The sequence below is a fragment of the Otolemur garnettii genome, unplaced genomic scaffold, assembly GCF_000181295.1.
Source record: "Otolemur garnettii isolate 467f Iridium unplaced genomic scaffold, OtoGar3 scaffold00075, whole genome shotgun sequence".
Taxonomy (NCBI): domain Eukaryota; kingdom Metazoa; phylum Chordata; class Mammalia; order Primates; family Galagidae; genus Otolemur; species Otolemur garnettii.
Window position 1 is genome coordinate 6,385,684 of NW_003852470.1, and position 12,129 is coordinate 6,397,812.

Sequence of the window (12,129 nt, forward strand, 5' to 3'; positions counted from 1 at the left end):
AGAATTTAGCAGTGAAGTCATAGGTTCTGGGCTTCTCCTTTATGGGACACTTTTTATTGCTAATTCAATTTCCTTACTTTTATTTGTGAAAGTTTTTCTCCTTCATTTATGAAAGGCACTTTGGATATATCATCACACTCTCTCCTGGCCTGCAGATTTTCTACCAGAAATCCACTGAGAGTTGTATTGAGTATCCTTGGTGTGTAATATATTTCTTATCTTTAACTAATCTGAGAATTTTTTGTTTACCTTTGATTTCTGATAGTTTGATTAATATGCATCTTGGTGGACTTCTCTTTGAGTTGAATTTGGTTGGAGACCTCTATGCTTCCAGCACCTGGATGTTTAAGTCATTCCCCAGATTAGGGGAATTTTCAGCCTTTTTACCTTCAAATATATTTCCCAGCCCCTTTCTCTTTCTTCTCCTTCTGAAATTTCTCTTATGCAAAGGTCAGGTCTCTTAAAGTTGCCGTCATTGGCTTTCTTTCTTCTTCTTCTTCTTTTTTTTTTATTTTGTTTTGTCTTTTGTTTGTTTATGTTTTCCTTTTTTTTTTTTTGCTTCTCTGATTGAATGATTTTGAATGTCTGACTTCAAGTTCACTGATTCTTTTTTCGGCTTGCTCAAGCCTGTTATTGAAAATGCTTTCTGCATCACTAAAGTTCCTGGTTTTTATGTCTCTTTGTTGAGATTCTTATTTTGTTCATGTATTTTGTTTTGAAATTTCATTTACTTTATTTGCATATTATTGTAATTTACTGAAATTCTTCGAGAGATTGTTCTGAATTCTTTGTCTATCATTTCATAGATCTCCATTTCATTAGGGTTTGTTAGTTTCTTTTGACGTCATCATGATTTCTGGCTTTGTAATTTTTATGTCCTTTCATTTGTGTCTGTGCATTTAGGGAGATAGCCACCTGTTCTGGCTTTTATAGGTATTCTTTGGCAAGGATAGATCTTCACTGTTTAGCCTAGACTGTAATATTGGATGACCCAGCTGGTAATAACCCTCAGCAGGCAGAATTTACTTTTAGTGCTTTAGATGGTGGATTGCTGTCTTTGCTTTGAATGAGAATAAGATAGCTGGCTGGGCTCTGATATATGATGAGTCCACTGGCTTGGGGACTTAGGAAGAGCTATTGGCTGGTTACTTCAATTGCCTCTGATCAAGCCAGGCCACAAGGTGTATTCCCTGGCCAGGTGGTACTACAATTGAATTCTGCAGTTTTACAGGCTGCAGGAGATTAACCCCCAAAGTGTAGTCCCCATGGACTTTTCTTTTTGAATAACCAACTAGCTTTTTTTCAGCATGAAATGTTTTCTTTTCCATTAAGACTCTATTTTTTTAAGAAAACTATTGATGAAAATTTTAGTTATGTCATTCACATGTGTAATTATCAGCAAGGTCTATGGAATATGAGATGGAGCAGAAGTTATGGAATTTTAGAGATGGAGCAGAACTAAAAACTCACCCAGTCTGTGGTTACCAACCTTTCCACATTCCCCCACAAATGTTGCTAAGCACCTACTATATGCCAAATGCCACGTGCAAGGACTTCTGAGCCCTCTCTGTGCCCTCCTTCCAGAATATAGGAGCATTAGCTATTTGACAGCTGAGGTTTGATGGAAGGCAGGAGCCAACTGCACTTAAAAACAATTAGCATTATTGTGGGATATATTCTAGGGCTTTTATTTTAATAAAAATACCCCTGGAACACCAATACTACATCACTAGGACCCCTAGAATCCAAATAACAACCTTAAGTCTATCATTTTTCAGATGAGGACTGTGAGCCTGAAAATGGAAAATGACTTGTCCAATTACAGACACCAAACTAGTGAAGAAGCAGGATTTATGACAGTATAGGTGACATGTCAAAGAAGAAACACATCTAAGGGATGAAAGGGAAGTATCTTTTGCTTTCAGAAAAAAGACTTTATAGTGATAAAATATTTTAAATATGCCATCTCAAATTTAAATTGATTAATTCCTTTAAAAATGTAGAATTTATGTGAACATGATTCTGCTGGCCAAGGTTAAAACGTGATCTTGTAAACTTGTGAAAGGGGCTTTACCCCTGGGGAATGTGCTTCCCAAAATAAAGGCAGCGGGAAGCCTGCAATTGGCTATTTGTGCCAGAGAAGTCAATTGGTTACAGAAAGGAGTTTTCTCTTCTTCTTAGGTACCCTGGAGAGTTCGTTATGAATCTTCTGAAAGGTATGTGAGCAGGACCAAGCTAGACCTGGATCCCATTAGCTTGGTCTATTCACAAATAGCGGGTAGCATTAGTGGAGTCCTAAGTCCCTTATTTATTTTGTTTTGCTGTCAGGAACCTTCCTATAACTCAGCTCTTTAATAAATAGGTTGAAGTTTTCAGCAAATTAAGTGGAAAAAAATGAAAAACTAATGTAAACACAGTGTTTGACCCGTTTGTCATTGAGTGCCCGTTCGAATGTGTTGATTTCTCAGCCCCAAATGCTGTTTCAGCATGCCTTCCCTTTGTTAACTCCTGTCTCTTGGGAAGCCTCCCTGAGCACTGTCCTCTCATCCCACCCCAGGTTCCCCTCTCCATGGTGTGCTCTTCATCCTCCTGAGGTGTTCTGCCATGTTGGTTTGAAACTGCTGTCTTCCCCATTGATACCATAAAAATCTTTCAGATCTGGACCTGCGGCCTCTACTTTTCAACCCCATGGACCTGGCCTGGCACGTAACAGGTGCTTACTAAAAGCTAGCAGATTACTTACATTCTGAGCTCATTGATATCAGAGTCCACATCTCCAGTCATAGGGTGTTACACCCCTTTGAGGGCAGGGAGTGAGTGGCAATTCCCTTTGAACCTGTGAGCTGCGATGTTCAGTATTTAGGAGAGGTTCACATGCTGGGTGGACAGGGAAGACGGATGTTCTCATCACAGTGGGGACTACAGAATGGGGATGTTCTCACAGCAAGAACAGCCTTTCTGCTTTGATTTTAGGGTGGCAGCCAAGATCTGTTGACTTAAAGGCCAAGGTCTCTGAGACCATTGGTCCACCAAATGGTCTGCATGGAAATCGTCCCCTTGGAGCTTTTTTTTTTTTCCTCTTGTACCCCATCCTGAATCAGGATCACATCTCTGTTGTGGTGGCAAGAGACTTTGATTGTTTATCCACCTTCTTAAGTGATTATATGTCCAGCAACACTGACCAGCTAGCTGTGGGCTAAGCAGTCCATGCAGCACCTCATTTCCCGAAAGGTTGTTACTTGAGAACTGCCTACATAACCTTGTGTAGGTGTATAGGGGACACATAGAGAATGTTTTGTCAATAAATGTTGTAAATAAAGGTACATTTAGCCTCAATTTCCTGTTTTTCCTCTCTGTGGCCACTTTAGGGGTGACTTTTGGAATGCCCTGTGTATCACCTGTGCTATTATTTACTTAAATAATTTTTCTTAATTTATCTTAAAATTTCCTTTAAATCAACATATACATTTTGCTTAAATTTATTTAAGAAATTGTAATTTCATTGTATAAATAGAAAACCAGTATCACTTGATATAAATATTATGAAAAGAAATTAAGGGAAAACAAAACAATGTTATTAAAATTCAGCCAAACCATGGTGTACGTTGATGTTGTTGAACCAGAGATAGGTTCCCTTTGTGAGAAAAGGAGGATGTCTGATGGCTGTGGAGGTTGTAGGCTTATTGTACCAAATGGACTTTGTCCAGTTAGAAGGCTTGACAGGGAGCTGAGGACAGAATATTGTGCTCCATCCTTGACCTCATGTGTCAGCACTGCTGGAGAACCTCTTGCATCAAGCCAGCTGGGCAGGCTGCCCTTTGAGGGGTGCCAATGGGTGTTGGGTTCTGAGACTCAAGGCCTGAGGTCTTCAGTGAAGGCCTCAGAATGACTCAGTGAGCTCTTGTTTAAAGTGGAGGGGATGAGGTCAGAGTCTTCCGGGGATCCTTGAGTGCTTTTGAGATTCACTCTTTGAGTGTTAGTTCAAAGGCCAGGTGAGGGCCAAGAGCTGGAATTTGGGGATATATTGGTGACACTGGAAGCCAACTGGAGTCTTGTGGGCTTGTTGCCCTCACTGAAGGTGAGGCTGTGGGGAAAGCATGCGGGTGGGTATTGTCTTGTTAACAAGGAGTTTGGCAATTTGTTCCTGGATCCTGGACCCAAACCATCAACCAGGAGCACTTTCATGCAGGTCACTTGACAGCTTCAGGACCTCATTCCTCTCCACTGTATCTATCCAGTGCATTTATTCAGCATGTGGTTGGCCCAAGGTGCCACACCAGGCCCACCTCAAGGTGTTCCCTCCCATGTGGCCAGGTGATAACCACCTGCCAGGCACCAGGTCCATGTCAGGAAGGGGGACTTGGTGCTCAGAGGTCCAGAGTGGGAGGGAATTGCTCCTTCCTGGAGACCTCCAGCATGCAGGATGGTAACTTCCAGTGAGGCCTGTTTGTGAACATGGAGACCCCACTGACTTAGGTGGGGCTGGCAGAAGACTGAGCTGCCAGGAGTGAGTCACAGCCAGGCCACATCTGCTGACATTGAGACAGCTACGGGAAAGCCAGGGGACAGAAGGAAAGGGTCAGTGAGCACAAGTTGCCTGGCACCAGCTTTGGGCTGAGCTAGTGGGGTCTGAACCTTGGCTCAAGAGCACTGCCCATGGGTACTTCTCTGCCGCCCAGCCTCCCTTGGCCTCCCTTGAGGTCCTGGCCATGATCTCCTTCCAAGGCCTACTCCCCTCACTAAAGTGACTGATTAGACACACAGTGTAGAGGCATCCAGACTCATAGACCAGCGTGAGCAAAGGCATCAGTGCAGGGAAGCATGAAGGTGGGAGGGGACAGTGTGCTGAGTGTCAGCCAGCAACTGGTGTGAGGTGACTGGGGCTGTGCCCAGGGCCAGAGGGGTGTGCCTGGGCAGGGTGCCTGGCCTACTGGGGTGCACTTCCCCCTGACCAATGCCCCCTCAGTAGGACAGGGTGAATGAAAATGGTGGCAGCGTCTTTGTACACCTGTGTGGGGAGCACACTGTAGACTGTAAAGTGCTAGTAACTGGGAGACATTTGAGGTGGCTGTTTACAGCACCCACAGATGTTGCTACACAAGTCCCTAGAGAAACCCCTCCAAGAGATGAGCAGAACCCAGCTCTGGGGCAGGACCTTCCTGGGATGGTGGAGGGGACGTAGGGCCATGAGTCCAGCTGTGGTGGAAACACCCAGGCAGCTGTCACCATCCATTGAGCTAAATCCCTCCTCTGTATCTCCCCCCACAAAGACAGTCTTCTAGAGAACTCACTTCACTTAGGCTTTGGCTGACTCTGTGTGTGGGTGTGTGTTTTCAAGAGGAGAGTTTCTCTCCATGTGGCTCTGATTTATGCTGATATTGTCAAGTTGACAAATATAAATTACATTATTCCACAGAAAATTGATGTGACGATTTCTTTGCTCCCCACCCAGCACACTCATCATGAGAAGTCTTTGGAGCACACTGGGAATGTTCGCAGAGTTACAACGTGTGCCAGCGCGTGGACCCTACTTTCTTTTTGTTGTTTTAATTTTTCCATTTTCTTCTTGGGAACAGGGAGGGTATTGAAATATTTACAAGAATATCACTGGGGGCGGCGCCTGTGGCTCAAGGAGTAGGGCACCAGCCCCATATGCCAGAGGTGGTGGGTTCAAACCCAACCCTGGCCAAAAAAAAAAGAATATCACTGGCCAGCCAGTGGCAGATACTGTGGACCAAGCTGTGTCTACAGGCTACCACAGACTTGGAGGAAAATGCAAAAGAAACAGAAAGTCTACAGAGCAGGTGACTTCTTGACACTGAAGACAAGACATCTCTATTTCAACAGTTTTCAGTTTTTGTTTAGACATTTATCTTAGCGGGTAAACCCCTTGGAAGAGCAGGCCAGTGTGCCTGGGTGTGCTGGTCCTCAGGGAAATCCATCCTGGAAACTTCTCTTACTCTGACCAGCAGAGGTGCACATGATAGTGTCTGTATCCCTATGGATTTGATGTTCAGTTTTCCTAGATCAGATATTCAGAATTGAGAATGTGAAGGGCTTTAGATGTTCATTAAAATGGGAGTTACCAGTCTTGATAATTTCTTTCTAAAACTGACTCTTTAGAGGAGCTCTCCCTCTTCATAAAAGGAATTATGTAAATATTTGGCTTCTCATGGATAGATTTGGATTTTCGTCCCTTATTTTATAACAATTGCATGCTAACACAGGCATCTCCGGCAGCGGCCCCCTCATAAACTTAGCTTTCCTTGACATATTTTAAAAGCAAATAATTTTGGGACTCATATTGTGGTCTGCTGCAGACATCATTTGTAGTTCAGCCAGGATATTATTTGAGAACTGCAAAGCTCTCTAGGTATTACATCCGTATATAAACCATGTGTTAGAAAGATATAAATTCAGTTTTGAAATATTTGTGTGACTGCTTTCAGCTTTCAATCCGTGCCAAACATGTGCTCTGGTGACAGATGGAGTCATGTGGGCCCCTGAATGAAAACATTTTATTGTGTGTAGACTTTGTCTTCCAGCAGTTGGGTTTGAGGAGCTGGGAGATGGAGAGGATCCAGTTGCTAAGAGGTGTGTTCTCCAGTGAGCATAAAATGCTCCCCCCCTCAAATATGTTACTGGGGTAGTTGGTCTCAAGTTCTGTGTCATAAAAAATATTGCTGTACACTGGATTGATCTAGAATAACTAACTTTAAGGTATCTTCATGTTAACTTTAAATTTGGAAACTAGAACATTTTCCTAAGAATTTATTGAAATTTTTGGCTTTGCAGGCCAGTAAACTACTCAAGGAGGCCAGGATCTAGAAATGCCAGGTAAAGCAAAGGACTTCCAGTTAAATTTAAATTTCAGATAAATAGTGAATATTTTTGTTAGTGTAATTATGTCCCCAATATTGTGTGGGACATATATAATCCTAACAAGTTACTTGTTTATCAGAAATGCAGATTTAATTGGAAGCTCCATATCTTATTTGCTAAATCTGGTAACCCTGCCAGTTTATCCCAACTTACTGTTTGTGGTCACAAACGATGGACTGTCAAAGAAAATTCCTCGTCCGTGAAGGCTTGGTGAGTCTGCCAGTCCACAGACACAGAGATGGGGGAAATCTCAGCCCAGTCTTCCCGGAATAAAAAGAAATATTCTGTTAGACTCAGCGGTTCTCAACCTGCAGGTCGTGACCCCTTTGGGGGTCAAATGACTCTTTCACAGGGGTCACCTAAAACCATCCCATACATCCCATACAAATGCAGGTGTATGAAAATAATTTTATGGTTGGGGGGTCACCCAAACATGAGGAACTGTATTAAAGGGTCCCGGCATTAGGAAGGTTGAGAACCACCGTGTTAGAGCAAAAAGGCCATAGATCGCATGCCTTCTACTTCTGATTGGACCCAGTTTAATACTTTTGTTCACCCCATGTACGTCCATTTCCTCACATCTCCCCTTCTTGCTGTTTGTTTTTACGCTGTGGGGGCAGAGCGGGGAAGGCGAGGGGAGTGCTCAGAACGGGCACTGCTGTCTCCGTTGAAGAAGCCTCCCCCTCCCTCTGCCATCCTCACACAGGGGAGTGCCGAATCCTACCCATTCAAAGCTGGGTCACGGCATCCCTCTTGTCAAGAGTCCCTGGACCATCTCAGTGCAGTCAGGTTAGCCCAACTGGCATCCCTCTTCAAGGGGACTTTGTCTTTCAGTCTTAACTGGACTTTATGCTTCCTGAAGGCAGAGCCCGGTCTGAAAAGAGCACATAGTAGGGTCCTGGCAGACAGCTCACGCTCAGAAAAGGTTTTGTTTCTTCTTTCCTTGGAGGTAACTTCCAATTGAGTAAGACCCGTTATAGGTGCGAAGGCAAAGGCTTTCGGCAAGTCACCTCCTTCCATTTTCTCAGCCCCCCCAGCGTTTAGCCGCATACGTTAGAAGGCCCCACCTTTGGTGGAAGGCAGAGTGGCAAGTTGTCCTTGTTCCCATGGATTCCTGAAGTAGACCTGTGAGTCCTGGCTTAGGGCGGGAATGCTGGGTCACCACTCAGCAGTTTGTTTTGGAAATGAACCTGTTTAATATTCTTAACACCAAGTGACATATAAATAAATTAGAAAAAATAGACTATAGATATGAGCATAACTAGGAGACCATAAAAATTGACTTAGATATGAGCAAAGAATCCCCTAAATTAAGAAATAAAAAAATTGATAAAAATATGAAAAGACTCAATCTCAGTGATAGACAAATGCACATTAAAACAAGAAAGAGATTTGTTTTCTTTGTAAATTATCAAACATTATGTATAGGGCTTTCGCTTTTTTACTGATAGTGTTTTACTTATTTATGGGATGGGGACATGTGATGTTTTGTGCGAGTTCAGAAGCTGCAGTGTTTGTCTTTCTGTCCCTGGCTTGTCTCACTGAACACCACGCCCTGAGTTTCTATCCATGTTGCTGCGAGTGACGTGGTTGTGTTCTTTTTTGCGGCTGAATAGTATTCCACTGAGTACATCCACCACATTTTCTCCATTCATCCGTGGATGGCCATGTAGGTTGACCCCTTGCTGCTGTGCTGCAGCACACACGTGGCTCCGTGTGTCCCCCGATAGCTGCCCAGTAGTGGGATTGCTGCATCACTTGGTAATTATAGTTTTAGTTTTTGAGAAAAGTCTGTGCTGTTCTCCACAGTGGTTGTACTGATGTGCATCCCCGTGGATAGTGGTGTGAGTTTCCTTCTCTCCACGTCCTCAGCAGTGTCCACTATTCTTTGCCTTTTTAATTGTAGCCACTGTCACTGGGGTAAGGTGATACCTCCTGGTTTTGATTTACTTTTCCCTGATGATTGGCGATGTACATTTTTTCATATACCTGTTGGCCACTGGTATGTCGTCTTCTGGGAATTGTCTAGCCATGTCCTTTGCATAGGGCTTTCTCTTTATAATGACTGGACACTGGGTTGTCAGCCCACCAGCCACCTGGGCATTGTTAAATGAAGGGAAACCAGGCACGTTTCAGATGTAGCAGAGAGGAGGGCACCCTACTGGCTCCCCACCCCTCCACCTGCCTCCAGCATCATTAGGGAGGAGAGGCCATGGTGAATTGTGTCTCTTCACCTGTGCTGTACCTGGTGCCCAGAAACTGAAAGAAAAGGGATTATTATGCAGAAATAAAACCCACTTAGAGCAATTAATGCATTACTAGTGTGGGTTTTAAACCAACGTAGCCCATAACCGACACAGCTCTTGTCCTGATAAGATACCTGTTGGCTAGTACAGGATTAGGAGAGTTCTCTTTTTCTGGGAATAGATCAGAATAAACCTAGGTATTGATGGGAGAAAATTATGTAATCATTCCTAAATGGAGCAGTTTTCTTTATTTTTTTTGGCTTTGTCTGTATAAGATAAAATAAGGATTTAAAGACAGTTAAGAACTTTGTTTAATTTCAAACACTGAGAACAAAAGAATTTCTTAACAGAATTATTAAAAATGCTGCTAGGTTGACCTATAGGCCTAATTAATATTTATCAAATTGAAGAGAATTAAAATCTCTCCAGGACCCTAATTTGCTGTTATAATAGTTGTGCTCAACCTGTTTGACTATTTAAATTAGGATTTCCCATTTGAGTCCCCCCAATTCAACGACCAAAGTCAACAGTTAGAAAATTAAAGGTTGTGAAAATCGTCTCCGCACCTGCCTCCGCATGGCCATGCTTTGCCCTTGGTCATAGGGCAGGAGTCCCTACAGCTGAATATCTAGCAGGGAGCTAGGACAGGAAGCATAGCATATGCCCTGCTGTGGCCTTCTGGAATTCTGAATATCTTTTCCCATATAGACACATGAGATTTCAGGTCAATAACTATTACCTGGGTTAGAACTCAAAGTGCATTTTTCTCATAAAGAAATAAAATGTCCTGGGTGGCACCTGTGGCTCGAGGAGTAGGGCGCAGGCCCCATATACCAGGGGTGGCAGGTTCAAGGTCGGCTCCAGCCAAAACTGCAAAAAAAAGAAAAAAGAAATAAAATGTCCTAAATGGTGTATGAGAGTCAACTGCACAGCTTAAAATGCATTTGAGAGTGAGCCTTCAAGAACTAACCAAGTCTACAAAAATTGCATTTCAAATTCAGACAGTCAGCCTGTGCTTGCTGCGGTGTACCCCTCCCTCGGCTAGCATGACAGGTGTGTATTTTTTAATAAGAAGGTAATAGGCTGCCATGATGATAATTTCTATTATGGTCCCTTAGTTCTCTGTTTTGATCTCTTGGCTTCTCAAGGAAGCTTTCCTGCTGGGTAGATAATGAACAAAATGTTTTAGATGAGGAGTCTGGCTCACTTGGCAGTTCTTTCTCATTAAAACTAAGCAAATTGGAATTCTGGCTTATAAATAAGGCTCATATGGGGTTGGTTCTGTGCATCAACCTATAAGGGCTAGGACATTGCTGAGTGAACCAAAAATCAATCACCTGTCAGAACTTCCAAGATGAGCACCAAGCTCATCCCCATGTCCTCATAATCACTACAAGGCCCTGGAAATTTTTAATTTGTTTGATAGTCATGCACTGAGCAAATACTTGTCTGCATGGAAGGATGTAGCAATGAATTTGGCCAACAAGGCCCCTACCTCTTGGTATTCCATTTTTGATCAGGAGTAGGGAGGAAAGTGTTGGAGACAAAGAGGCAAATAAATAAAACAAAACTGGATACTGTTAAGTACTGTCAAAGGAACAAAATAGGATGATGGGCTGGAGAGCACCTCGGACGGAGAGGAAGGGACTTAACTAGGGCAGCCTCTTGGAGCAGTAATATTTGGGCAAACATTTGAAGGGTAAGGTTTGGGGGCATGCAGATGTTGGCTTGAGGGTAGAGTCTTCTAAGCAGAGGGCACAGCAAAGCAAAGGACATGGGTAGGACATTGCTGGGCTTATCACAGGGTCAGAAGGATGGTCAGTGTGGTCACAGTACAGGGAGCAAGATGGGGCCATCAGGAGATGAGATTCCGGAACTTAGGTAAACAATTTCAATTTTATTCCAATTGCTTCCTGGCCAGAATAATTATTTACCACATAATATGATTAGGAGCACTGACCTACAACTTGGCAGTGTGAGTTGGCCTCCTGGCTCCACGATTTGTGCAACCCTGGGCAAGTTGCTTAACTTCCCTGTGCCTCATTTCACTATCTATTAAATGTAGATGAATATTGAAGGGTTGTTGTCAGGCTTAAACAAGTTAAAAATTAAGATCAGAATGGGGCCGGCTTGCATAACAATTCCTGATTTAGTGTTTATGGTTGTAATCAATATTTATTGATTATGTAATTTCCACTCAGCGCTGCATTTTTGCCCTATGACTAGCTCTCATTTATCCTTTCTTCTTCGGGCTTCATACAATCCATTCTCAAGTAGAGAATGTTTCCAGTATCATTCAGATCTACCCTGCTTAAAAACCCTGGGAGGGCTTCCCACCACACTCAAATAAAATCCAATCTCTGGGCTCGGCGCCTGTGGCTCAAGCAGCTAAGGCGCCAGCCACATACACCTAAGGTGGCGAGTTTGAATCCCCAGCCCGGGCCCGCCAAACAACAATGATGGCTGCAACCAAAAAATGGCCGGGCATTGTGGCGGGTGCCTGTGGTCCCAGCTACTTGGGAGGTGGAGGCAGGAGACTCGCTTGAGCCCAGGAGTTGGAGGTTGCTGTGAGCGTGATGCCATGGCACTCTACCCAGGGGGAATAGCTTGAGGCTCGGTCTCAAAAAAAAAAAAAAATCCAATCTCTGCCTCCCCTACCACCTGGTTACTATTCCTACTTCTCCGCCTCCCATCTCTCATTCCACATTAGCCGTACTGACTACTGGGTGTTCCTAGGACCCAGCACCTTCTCTGCAGCCTTCACAGCCATGTTCTCTTGATGGAAAACCCCACCACCAATTTTTTTTCTTATCAAATGTCCTCTCATTTAAAATTGGAAAAGGGATGAGATTGCAAACTAACACAGCCTCTATGGAAAGAAGTATGGAAAATCCTCAGAGAACTAAAGGTAGACCTTCCGCTCGATCCCGCAATCGCATTAACTAGGTATCTACCCAGAAGAAAAACAAAATAATTTTATCAAAAGTGCATTTGACTGGAA